Source organism: Lepeophtheirus salmonis, chromosome 4, assembly GCF_016086655.4.
Source record: "Lepeophtheirus salmonis chromosome 4, UVic_Lsal_1.4, whole genome shotgun sequence".
Taxonomy (NCBI): Eukaryota; Metazoa; Arthropoda; class Copepoda; order Siphonostomatoida; family Caligidae; genus Lepeophtheirus; species Lepeophtheirus salmonis.
In genome coordinates, this window is record NC_052134.2 from 8768824 (window position 1) to 8781478 (window position 12655).

Genomic DNA, 12655 nt, shown 5'->3' on the forward strand with positions numbered 1-12655 from the left:
TGAATTGTCTTCAAAATTTGTGATTTTAAATACGTTTCGCTGTTCCAAAAGTATTAGAAAATATGTTTTTTTTTTGTATATATAGATTGTCGCCTACTTTAAACCTTGATAACTTGAAGACGACATTATCAAATAAAAAATCGGTTACCAAATAGGAAAGCTATTTTCGTCAGCTGACGATACGTGGTTCAGTTAGCATCATACCGTTATCATATGAAGAGATAAAGAGCTATAAATGGAACAAGGAGCTTTCGAGGTCCGCCGTAGTCATTGCATTGGTTAATAATGGAGGTGAAATCTCCAATTCAACGATTGCTTCAACCTTAGGAGTGAATTTACGGACTGTTCAGCGTATCCGTAAGAAGCTAGAGGACACCTGGGATGTTGATGCCACCATAAAGAGGGCACCCAAGGAGGAGGGCGCCGACAGGAAGGTCAGGGACACCGACTTTGTCGACAAGGTGAAGAAGATGGTTGAGGATGACCTTAAAAGGGTCAATGAAGGCCATGGCGAGGGATCTGGGTGTGGCAACAGGACTCAGCACCCTCAATTTACTACATAAAAACCTAAAACAATCATTTTTCAGAGAGCACGATGTTGCACTGATGTTAGGAACTATTGGTGAAAGGGATCATTCATAATGCTTATGGTTCTTTTTTCACATAATTCTGATTATGAAGGACCAGTCTTCGAGAGCCACATCAAATAGATTCAGAAAGGTTTATATGGCTGTCAAGTTTAATTTATCTTTGTATAAAATTTGTACATTCCAGAGATTTCCTCTTTCATTTGAATATTATTATTCATATTTGAAATGCTTTATTGTTAATGATCAATCGTTCTTAACTTTTATTTTCGTCTATATGGTTCTTTGACGGCAGAATATGGCTGTAAACCGTTAATTTTTCAAAAGGATTTTAAAGGCTAAAACTGTATCTTTTTAAAGATTTAAATGTCATTCTATGTTTTTTTACGACTAACAATAACAATAATAAATGTTATTTTTAGACAACAGACATGTCATGACTTTGATTTTTTTTATAAAAGTGTATTTTTAAAGCACTTTTTATATGTATATTTTTTTTTAAATTATATATCCGGAGGTCCTATAGAGAGGAACTCCTACGCTTAAGTCAAGGTTAGTCATTGATCCTCACCTACTCTTATTGGTTTATCATTTAAAATTATTCTAATTTTATAATTTGAATTAAACAATATTTTTTTGATTAATTAAGTATATAAATAATTATGCATGTATATTTGTGAAGCAGACAGTATTAATTTAAAAGACTTTTATTCAATTATGTGGTCATTTAATTTTTGTTTTTTTAATTTTCTATATATTATATTAAAAAAAACTGTAAATAAATCAATCCTGTAAAACTTAATTCTTAGTTATTATTTATAAATGATATACAAATAAATATAAATTTTATCATAACAATACTGAAAAGTGTTCTGTATCGGAAAAATAAAAGTGTAAAAGAATCTAAGTAGTAATTCTAGCAAAAACTGCCGATATTAATGGTTTATTTGGGCAAGTAATATTGTTATATAGATTAGATAGCTATTGATAAGTGGCCTTGCACTGTACAAAAATTTAAATAATCGCTGTATTACTGAAAAAAAAATACTATAGGAAAATTTAAAAAAAAAGGATTCATCATTCTTCAAAATAAACGTCAATCGATAAATATTATAAAAAAGTTAATTGATGTTAGTAGACGTCCTACGTAATTGCTAGATTTTTGTGGAACCAAATACATACGCATCTATATTCTTACATTTGTTAGCGGATAATTGAAACTCGAAATCGAACCTGATAACAAGACATCGTATCTCTGAACAGAGCAACGTGATACGGTTGGAAAGAGGAAAAAAGATTCTAATTTTTTTCAAGGGCAACAAAAGTTCGGACAAAGTTTTTCTCTTTTCTGATGAAAAACCCTTGATGCAACCCTGAATCACAACCAAAAATCCAAAAATGGCCTATCGTCAGGTAGACATGTCTTCAGGACAATAAATTCAGCCGGAAACATGGTCTTTGACGTTGTGGAGTCTGTCATCTTATTTTTGTGGAGACTAAGGAGCTGGTCAATGCATATAATTAAAACTAACTTATGGTAATGGAAGTACTACCTTGTGCAAGAAAAAAGTTTACAGACAACTATGTTTTTACTCAAGATGGAGCTGTGTGTCATCGCGCCAATTAAACCCATGACTTCCTAACGGACAACTTTCCGTACCTCAACATGTGGCCAGCCTATCTAGACGCGCGTCTGTAGGAGAGAGAGTGTGCTACTCCTCACAGAAGTGTCCAGTCTCTAAAGGCTTCCATTATGAAGAAGTGGAAAAACATCCATTCTGGCTATATAGTCAAGGTCTGGAAAGTATAAGGACTCGTATTGAGGCAATTATCAGAGCTGACGGCTCATATATTGAATAAAAGTTGTGCCAGCACTATTTTCAGATATTTTTGGTAAATAAATGTCCTCACAAAACCTTTTGGTTAAATTTGTACTCTTCAAAAATTGAAAAAAAATGTGCACCACTAGATAAGATAGACCTTGTACTTATACAAGTATTTTATTTAAAATGAATAGAATAATTTTAAAAAATTATACACAATTTAATAGACGTAGTTATTAAAATGGTTCAACTGTTTATCATGTAATTCAATACTTTATAATTTTGGAGTTTTTTTATGACCCAGTTTACTAATCGTGTTATAAAAAGAATGTTTACAAACGGAGGGATAAAAATCAAACAAAAATGAAAACTATATTCAAACTGGACAATTGGGATTTTAAAAACACTTCAGAAAATAAGTGGGAGCATAAAAAATATAATATCAAAAGAAATCTGGATCAGTCGAGTTCCATGATACTCAAACTTTGTGACAAAATGAAATAAGTTTGAGAGCCACTGGTAATTTATTTTGATATAGATATTTTATGTATGTACAAGGAAAGTGATTTTGAAATATTGACTCAACTTTACGAACAATGTACTATGTACATTGTAAGTACGAGTACAAAACACGTACTAATATGCATTAGTCAGCAACTCTCTTCCTTATGATTACTACTATGCTTTCCTAAACACAATTGATGCTGAACATTAATTTTAGCCTTGCTACTAGCATAAACTTATTTAACCTTAATAATTATTAGTAAAAGTTGTACAATTTCTTTTATTTAGAAAAATATTAAGCATAAAAGTTTTGATTACTTGAGAATTTAAAAGATATACGAGTATTAGTTTATTTAACACTCCTTTACTTTGCATTTAAATCCTAAAGTGTGCACTTTCCAAAAAGTTTTTAACACTCTAACATTAAAAATACTATTGTGCCCATTTTGAAAAAGATTTCTCTTTAAAAAATATTAAGGATAAATTTATTTGAATATGAATTAATAATACCGTTCTTGTTTATTAAGCGGTTATGTGGTCATTACTTTCTTTGTTCAAATAATTTTTCTTTTCTTTTTCGCTCTGTTAAAAAAATCTTCATCCAAAGTATATTTTATTGCATTATTTTAATTTATTTTACTCAAATTCCATCCATCAGAAGTAGTCTTAACGAAAGACTCCCTTAACACAAGTTATGGAATTCACTGTTTTGTACTAATTTTGAAAAAAAATAGTGAATAGATTTTATTGCCATTGTAAAGATAAATACAAACTTACCAAAAAAAAATTTGTACCTGCAAAACCATACAAACTGGCTTATTTTTGGAAATATTGCAAAAGATATTTTAAAAAGTGATCTGGAAATTGAAAGTAATCAATTTTACTGTTTGGGCTTTAAATCTTATGTTCCAAAAGATTTAAATTTTGTTACACTTCTTCTTAAAAATAGAAAAAATATTCAGAAAATGACAGATGTTTCAGTTAAACATTAATATTTATAAGTCAAATTTAAATCCATATGATTCTCCAAAGAAATTTTTACAAACTATATTTAATTTTCAAATCCAATACTTCTTTGAAAATCCATTTTTTTAACCTGAAAAAAATAAAAAAGTCCAATTTTATCTATTTCTTTTTTTGCTCATATTCACATTTTGCTCATTTGCAGAAGACTTATATACTGCTTCATCGTTTTTCAAGCCAAGTACCCATAGAAAATAAAAGATGTTTAGATATGTACGGATGCAAAAAACCCAAATAAACTTGTTATGAATATTATTTAGTATGTTTCGTTACTTCCTTTATATATCATGTATATCTGAGTAAATGAACCACACAGGGAATTAAAATTTTATTCTAAATTCTCCTTTTGTCCAAAGTTTTGATAAAAGTTGTGGTTATTTTGTAAAATGGTTTCAGAGACCTAATTCAGCCTTTGCTTTCCCCGCAACAGATCCTTCTCTCAAAATTTTAATCCAAATAGTTTTGCACTATCTGAGAATTTTAATTAGGGATATGAGTTCTTTAGATGCTTGTAATTGGAGGTGAAAACTTTTTTTTTTTTTTCTCATTAAGGATCAATGTGGAATTCCTCGTGAATAAATTAATAGTTTCAAAGGTTGACCTAACTAATGAATATTTATGATCTAGTGTACCCGATCAGAATACTGTTATGTCGACCTTGTAAAGCTGAACTAGTCGTTGATTTCCTGTTATCAAACTTCTACAAAGAAACCTAATGACGCTATTGATGGCGATTAGAACAGGGTAGGTAAAATAGAATCACATTGTTAACATTCTCGTGTAATTTCAAATCGACACTTTGCAATCATTGGACCAACCCTGTAAGAAAAACTTATTAGAATGGTGGGGATCATATTTATAAAGATAATTGAAAAACCATTTGCCTTAAGCCTTAACTGCCTTAACTGCAATACTTTTAAAATAACATACTTTATACCTATTACTTATTTGTTCTACTAATGTAGCTTAAAGCTTTAGACCCATTTGCATTTTCTCTATCTTCATTTTTTCTTTGTACTACTCGTTGAGCATAAGTGTATAGGTATTTGAATAAAAAAAGATATGTTAACATTATTAACAATTTCTGGAAATTTTTTATAAGATGTATTACGGAGTGTAATTAAACTTAAGTTTAATATCTCAAGTTTATTTTTATTTTCCTTGGTGTGAGTGTCAAAACTCCATCATTCATAAATTTTTTGAGCAACCCTTAATGTCCAGCTCTCACAATAGACTGCTTTTAGAAATAGAGAAGCTTTTCAGCCAACTTTTTATAAAACTCAAAAGGCCGGTGCAAAGTTCAGGATGACTTGAAACTTTTTCTGTAGTCCTTTGTAAAACTTTGATTCTCAATTCTAAAAATGGGAGACTCCAAATTGTTTCTTGATCGTAGCTTGATAATTTGACAGTGCTTTCTTTATCGAGGTGTTCAAGTAGTATTTTTCATGGGATTTTCCACAACTAAACGAGAAAGTTCAAATTGAATCTTTCTTACAGTCACTAAATTTATATAGATTTGCATAAAAATACGTGATTTCTTCCGCCATTTCCGTTAGACCATTTTCGAATTGGTCATTACTCGACCTTATTGTAAAAAAATTCCGGATTTTTGAATTATTTTTTATATACTTGGAGATGGGAGAGAGCATTTTATATTTTTATCCATAAGTATTTTTGTTCTAATAGCTCTATCAAATTTTTGATATTTTATAATGCTGTCCAACTCCGATTTAATATCAACTCTTTATTCTTGAAGCTCTGAACTTGCCTTTTGTGATGAGTTTACTCTCCATTCTGTTTCAACACGCTGAAGTGCTGAGTACGGAAACTGTCATTTATAATCGAACAGGAAAAGGGTTTCATTGATATTCTTGTCCATTTCATTACATGTAAGCTCATCGTCTAAGAGTGACACATTGAGTTTCCAATATGATCGAAAACTCGTGTCATTTAGTTTAAAATTGTTAACAATAGGAGTATGTTTGGGTATATATTTGCAAACACTTTAAAATAGTATAATTTAAAGCTAAAAATGCCCTCTCGAATCCGGCAATAGAGGTTAAAAATGAAGTTAACATTTGATGATAAGGATATTATTTTCAAATTTGTATTATTTGAAAAGGATTTCTATGATTTTTTCTTCTTAGTTGATCCTGTTTGATAATTCAGAAGGACTATATGAATGAGGGATCATCCAGCCTTCATATTTTATATTAGGGAAAAAATACCAGAGAAAAATAAACTTGGCCGATGGATTAGAAATAGATTTATAAAAATTCCTAATTTATTTTTTCCTTGATCAGTATGACTTGGGATCTAAATTTTTCGAGACTGCTATAAAAGTGTCAAAAGCAGATGGATGGTTGCCATTTTCTTCGCCAAATTTAGTTAATTATTCTGGACGAGGATGGCTCTTGGTGTCAGTTACAACTCTTAAATCTGTTTGTAAGTTTTTACACGTAATATGGCAGAGGTATTTATTTGCTCCCCTTCAAGCTTGTCAGGTTCTTCCTCCTTTTGGATTTTCCTCAACTTGGAATTCAAAATTTAATTGAAATTTAATTTGCATTGTTTTTGACATTATTAACAATGAAATTAAAAGTAAAATCATTAGTTCATTTTAGTCGAGTGTCCTTGAGAGATTTTACAATGACAGTGGGTCCCTCAGTTCTCTTATCATTTTTTTTCGTAGAACTTTCCTACCTCAGTCTTTTGATTGTGATTTCTTCCTCTACCTTTCAATGAACAACAATATATTCATCTGACTTGCTGAGATTTTTTCACTCTCTGTCTCTAGATTTGATAGTCTTTCCATTTGAAATACAGCATTGTATACGGGATTGATCAAAAAATAAGTTGATGATACTTCTTTTCAAAAGTAAAAGTTGAAGAAAAAATAGTTGAGGCCCAAACCAATAGTGTTAACTGGCTATTTTAGTGCGGGATGTTCCAGTAAACTTTTTAATTTCGAATTCATCTCATAGATCCCATCACGGACACTTTTTAATTTCATATCTTCAAATTTAAAACTAATTCAGCTTCTGATTTTTTGGAAATGTATCCTACAGCTTGGATTTTCAATGAACGAATTGTTAATTTTCCATGTGAAGACTTTTAGCATAACACAACGATTTTAAAATTTAATACTGTTGACATTTGCTCAAAAAGACTTTTTTTTGTTCTTACAAGGCATTTTGTCCGATTAAAAACAATATTAATAAATAATTGAAATACTTTTTGAATAATAAAATATGTATCTACTAACTGTTTTTTTCTTTTATTTAGATCTTTCAAGACAAATATAACACAAAATCATTTAGATGTTGTAAAAAATATTTTAACAAAACAAGCAAATTTTTTGAATTATAAAGCTTATTTGATTGTTTCTTGAAATAAAGGTAATCCTCCAGAAGGCACCATCTTAATTTCAGGGCAAAAAAAAAGTAATTGTGTTTACTATTATTATTTATGAGTCTTAAATTTTTTTCCTTTAATTATTTGGAAAATAAATTTTTGTAGCAACTTATCTGCATTTTTACATGTTTTTTCTCAGAGCCATGTAATTGGTTTTTACTATGATAATTAGCTAATAAGTTGTATAATAATAAATAAAATTAATGGTAGTATTTTTCATTTTATAAATCCACTTTATAGTGCAGAAAACTATTATATTTTTTGTTTTCTCTTTGTAAAAGCAATTTGAAAAAATAAACTAAATGATAGAGTAAAAATTAGTTAAATTATGATTGACTAGTGTAATATAGGAGAATAATACTATAAAAGCTATATATAGATGAATTACGATAAGGCAGAAGTTTCCATTTCAAGACAAGAATAAAAATCGAAGGAATAAGGCAATACACTAGGTACTTTTATACTAGGTTTTCCAAACTTCCCAAGAAAGTAACACAGGGTAAAATAAACATTATTTTACAAATCTAAATATCTACCAAGTATTTGTATTTTACTTTTACATGGACTATTATTGCCTCTTTAATATTGAACTGAAATTATTTCTTGTTATGTAATAGGTGATAAAAAAAAGTAAACTAAACAGTGTTTTGACTTAGTTTTATTAAAATTTTCATAAAAATCAACCTTATCTGATTAATTTGATATTTAATTAATAATACCACTTGCACAACGACCCCAGAAACGTCCCACCAAGTTCTTGGCCTTGTCATGGGGTAAAGTGCAGAATCCCCTACTTAATCCTGCTCCCAGAAATCTTGTTTTTTTTTTTTTTTTTGGGGGGCCTTGATTTGTAATCCGTGTTCAACATTGAACTAGAAAAATTGTCTAAAAGAGTCAATTCTGGAGGTTTATGAGACCAAGAATTTTTTCATCGGGAGCTATTAACCAAGGTTTCATATATACACTTTGTCAATAAATATGGAAAAGTTACGAAAAATCTCTCATTTCATAAGCAGTGAGTTTGAATTAATCTCTAAAAGCAGAAATCTTGAAAGCTTACATTATTAAACTCCTTCTACGAGTATGGTACATAGCTCCTGGTGCAATAAGCTGTATCCTTATAGGAGGAATACATCCACGGAAAATACTAACAAGTTCTGTTAACTATCTATAGTCATTTCTTAATTGGAAACTTTGAAGTTGTTTCATACGAATGTCAATTATGTTATCCTGCATATCAGAAATGACATTGAAATCATTGGTCATGGCCGACTTACAGTCTTTTTTTCTTTTTTTTTTGATATTTTCCTGCTCTTTTTGAAACTTTTCAAAAAATTGAATTTAACGTTCGGAGGAGATACCCATACAAATGTAGAAAACACTTCCTAAAACCAATCCAAATACCAAATGTTCCAAATAAAAGGTAACACCTGTATAAATTGACCTTGAATAAAAGAATTAATTAATTGAAGATAGTCTTTACAATGTAGGTGATATAACGCAGAACCGGTCAAATTTCTTTAATTTCCACTTTGAAAAAAAATTCTTAACTACATGGACGTGAAACACCAAATTGATGTGGACCTGTCAACCCACGGGATGACGGTAACTGAGATCTCTAAGGCAGTGGGGATGAGCCTAAAGGCAATCTTTGTAATCAAAAAATTATTTGAGGAGTGTGTGAAAGTCCGAAGGGTTAAAGGATCTGGGAGGAACAGGTCAGTTCAGACAAAGACTAATGTTTTAGTTGTCAAAGATAGGATTAGGAGAAATACAATCAGGACCATTTATGGCATGGAAAATGCCATGTCCTTCACCTCTAATATAATCCATAGGATTGTTCATGAGTACCTGGGGCTGAAGTCAAGGGCCAGAGGAAAGAAGGACCTCATCAAAGACTCAACAAAAGCAAAAAAGCTCACGAGATCAAGATTACTTCTCGACAAGTTCCAGGCTAGAATGGGGAAAATTTTGTTTCTGATGAAAAACTTTGTAGGATAAATAGGTTTCAAACTCTCGGGCAGATTGATAAATCAGCGACAAAAAGCCTGCTGACATCCCAAATAATGTCAAGTTTACATTTAAGACCAGTCGTTCTGATCTGTAATGGTCTTGGGTGTCGTAGATTCCAATGGCAAAAAATGTCCTCCAATTTTTTCCCTAACTATGAAAAAATCGATTCAGCCATTACATCAATCTCTTAGAGACACATGTGAAGCCCTGGATGGATGAAGTGTTTGGAAATGAGCCACATATATTTCAACAGGATGATTCTCTATGCCACTCAGCCAAAAAAAGCCAAGATTTGCTCTCCAAAAATATGACCTCCTTTTGGTTCAAGGCCTCCCAGCTTCACTGATTTGAACCCATTGTACTACAACATTTAGGCTCATGTTGAGGGAGTTGCCTGCAACAAATCACACAGCTCAACAGCATCCCTGAAGACATCCATCATGTCAGCCTGAAATGCAATACCGGAGGACTATATCATCAAGTTGTGTTAAGGCTTCAGAAGGAGGTTGGAGGCCGTCATTAATATTAAGTGTAGCCATATCGAATATTCCAATTATTTACATGTGCCAATTTTGGAATAAAATAAATAAAATTATTTCTCACTTTATGAAATATTTCCTTCGAAAAGTATGTCACTATTAATAAGTGTTACCTTTTTTTGTGGATCATGGGGTAGATGATGTCGACAGAGTAAGTACAGAAGATTTCTTTTCAATTTTGACTCAAGATATATGCATACAGCATTGATCTGCCCAGTGTTGCTAGCTGTTGTATTAAAAAATAGTGATCTCACCAAATGTTTGACATTCCAATCTTCTATCAGCTGGTAGATAGGTTTTGCCTTGGCCTCGCTTGTTTCAAATACTAACATAGGAACACCCAGAAGTAGACTTGTACCGAATTCAGATATAATTATAGATATGCGATTAATAATTTTATTTTCTTTCATGTCCTTTAACAATTCCCCATCCCATTGTTGTTGTTTTTTTAATTATTGTATATTTTATCTGTCTAATGTAGGTGTGTGTGTGCTCATGTTGAAGTTCTGAACATTGTTGCATATACTTTTAACAGTTGATGCAAGTAAAGAGCTTGCATTTCGATAAGACAGGTTTGCTTTGTCTATCGTCCAGGCAATTCAGGCCTTAAAATTATTTTTACTCTCCTTAATGCCCATTATAATCATCATCACTATCTTCCAATGTTGTTTTATTTCTTGTTTTTCATTATCATGGTCAGCAATCAATTATTTTCTTAAGTGCATTGTATTGGTTTTTGTAGCCTTTTGTATTTTATAATTTGCTTCTCCACTGTTACTTTTTAGAGTTTTGAATTCATTATCCTTCTACCCCTATAAACCCATTCTTCATGAGAATGAGTGCAACTTTATGTACAATATTGAACAAGTTTTCAGATTGATGAATTTAAAATGTACAATTTTAAAGATTCCGCCACTCATCCCGAAACTTTTCAAGTTGTATAATAAGATAAGGATTGGGGCTAAGAGGAATTCCAGCTTTATTTTAAGAAAATATATCATCCAATATCACTTTTGAAAAAATATATTGTATGATTTTTTTCAATGTTCTATGGTGATACAAAAAAAACCTTTTTTCTTGATGGTAACTTTGTACCAGTTATTTGGTGTCTGTGTATCCAACTAGCGTATTGTCCATTCAGCCATTACTTCAATATTTTTGGTGTAAAGTTGTAATAAAAAACAAGAAAATAAACAGCGTAATATGCAAATGGAATCTCACAATCAATGTTATATGTATTTTTTAATTATCATATACAAACCTTTCATTAAAGATCAAAAACAATCTGATAATTTGGTGGGGTTTTTTTTTTTTGTTTGCTATAGAGATTTAGCAATATTGCTGCTGCATTAAGAAAATAAAGATAGGCAAATTACACTTTGAGTAATAGATTAAAAAATATCTTTCACTACTATTCCGTTTAAAATTAAAGAAACTAATTATAAACAAACCAAAATTAATATTTGTAAAGGGAATTTACTTTTATAACAATTTAAAAAAAATACATTTAATCAAATTTGTTTATAGTTGGAAGCTAATAAAAGAAGAAAACCACATTTTTGAAAAATTTTCAATTATTAAACCTTTTTAAAAATTGTTCAAAATGTGTCGGTCATCGTTTTTTTATCCAAATGTCGTTAAAACCTACGACAGCTCAACATGTAAAAAAAAGTTAGGATTGGACAGTGAGATTCATGCCCTCTGAATCAGAACGTCACTTGAATATTGTAAAACATATTAGTATTTTTAGAAATAATCGCTTTCCTTCAAAAATGTTACATTTTTGAGAAATTTTAATTAGGTATTTTTTAATAAATTTTTTTAAATTTTATGATTATTTATTTCCTTTTTTTATTGGTTCTGTAATTTGTGTTCATGAACGTTATAGATGATTTATTTTTACAATGCTATTCACTCTTTTTCAGAACTTTTCTAAAATTGAGACATACCAAAAGGACGAAACAGGTGGTTTATCTTTGATAGTCCAATTCATTATTATTTTTTATTGTGCAACTCTTTTTTAATCATTAATAGATAGACGATTACATGTCTACTGTAATTGTAAAAAAAAAATAGTAATTGACATAATGTTTGGATATAAGTTTACACCAGATTTACATATAAGACCCTGTATATATAGAAAAAGGTCAATTAAATAAAATTTAAAATGTTAAGGCTCGGCCTTCTACTTCTGATAGTCCTGTAGTGACTTAAAACTTCTCAAATGAATGCCAAACTATATATAATACCTAGCCTTTGGTATCTTAAAATGTAAATTCCTAATTCATGAAATGTGAGGGGACAAAGTGATGATCTAGTCAAAAAGCTCATGAAACAGGATATTAAGTTCATTTGGAGGAATATGGTATGACATAAATTTAAATTTTTAAATTTTGCTACAATAAAGTTTTTTATGCTTTATAAGGTTTATAATAAGCTTTTTAATATCACTCTGTTGGTATTTTATACGTTGACAGAGAATTGCTTTTTTTTTCAGCATTTCCAAATGGAACAGAATATTCTCATCGAATCACAAGCCTTGTTTTGAGTATTTTATTCATTTACCTTAGTTTTATTATAAATGCCTTATTTTTGAAACTCTGATAGTATTAATTTTATTATTTTTGGTTTTAATTTTAAAAATAACAAATTATATTTTGTTGAAACCCCAATCTCATATTGTTTAAATTTATATATCTTATAATCATACAAGTAGTTTATCATTTGAATTGATATTTACGACTCCAAAATA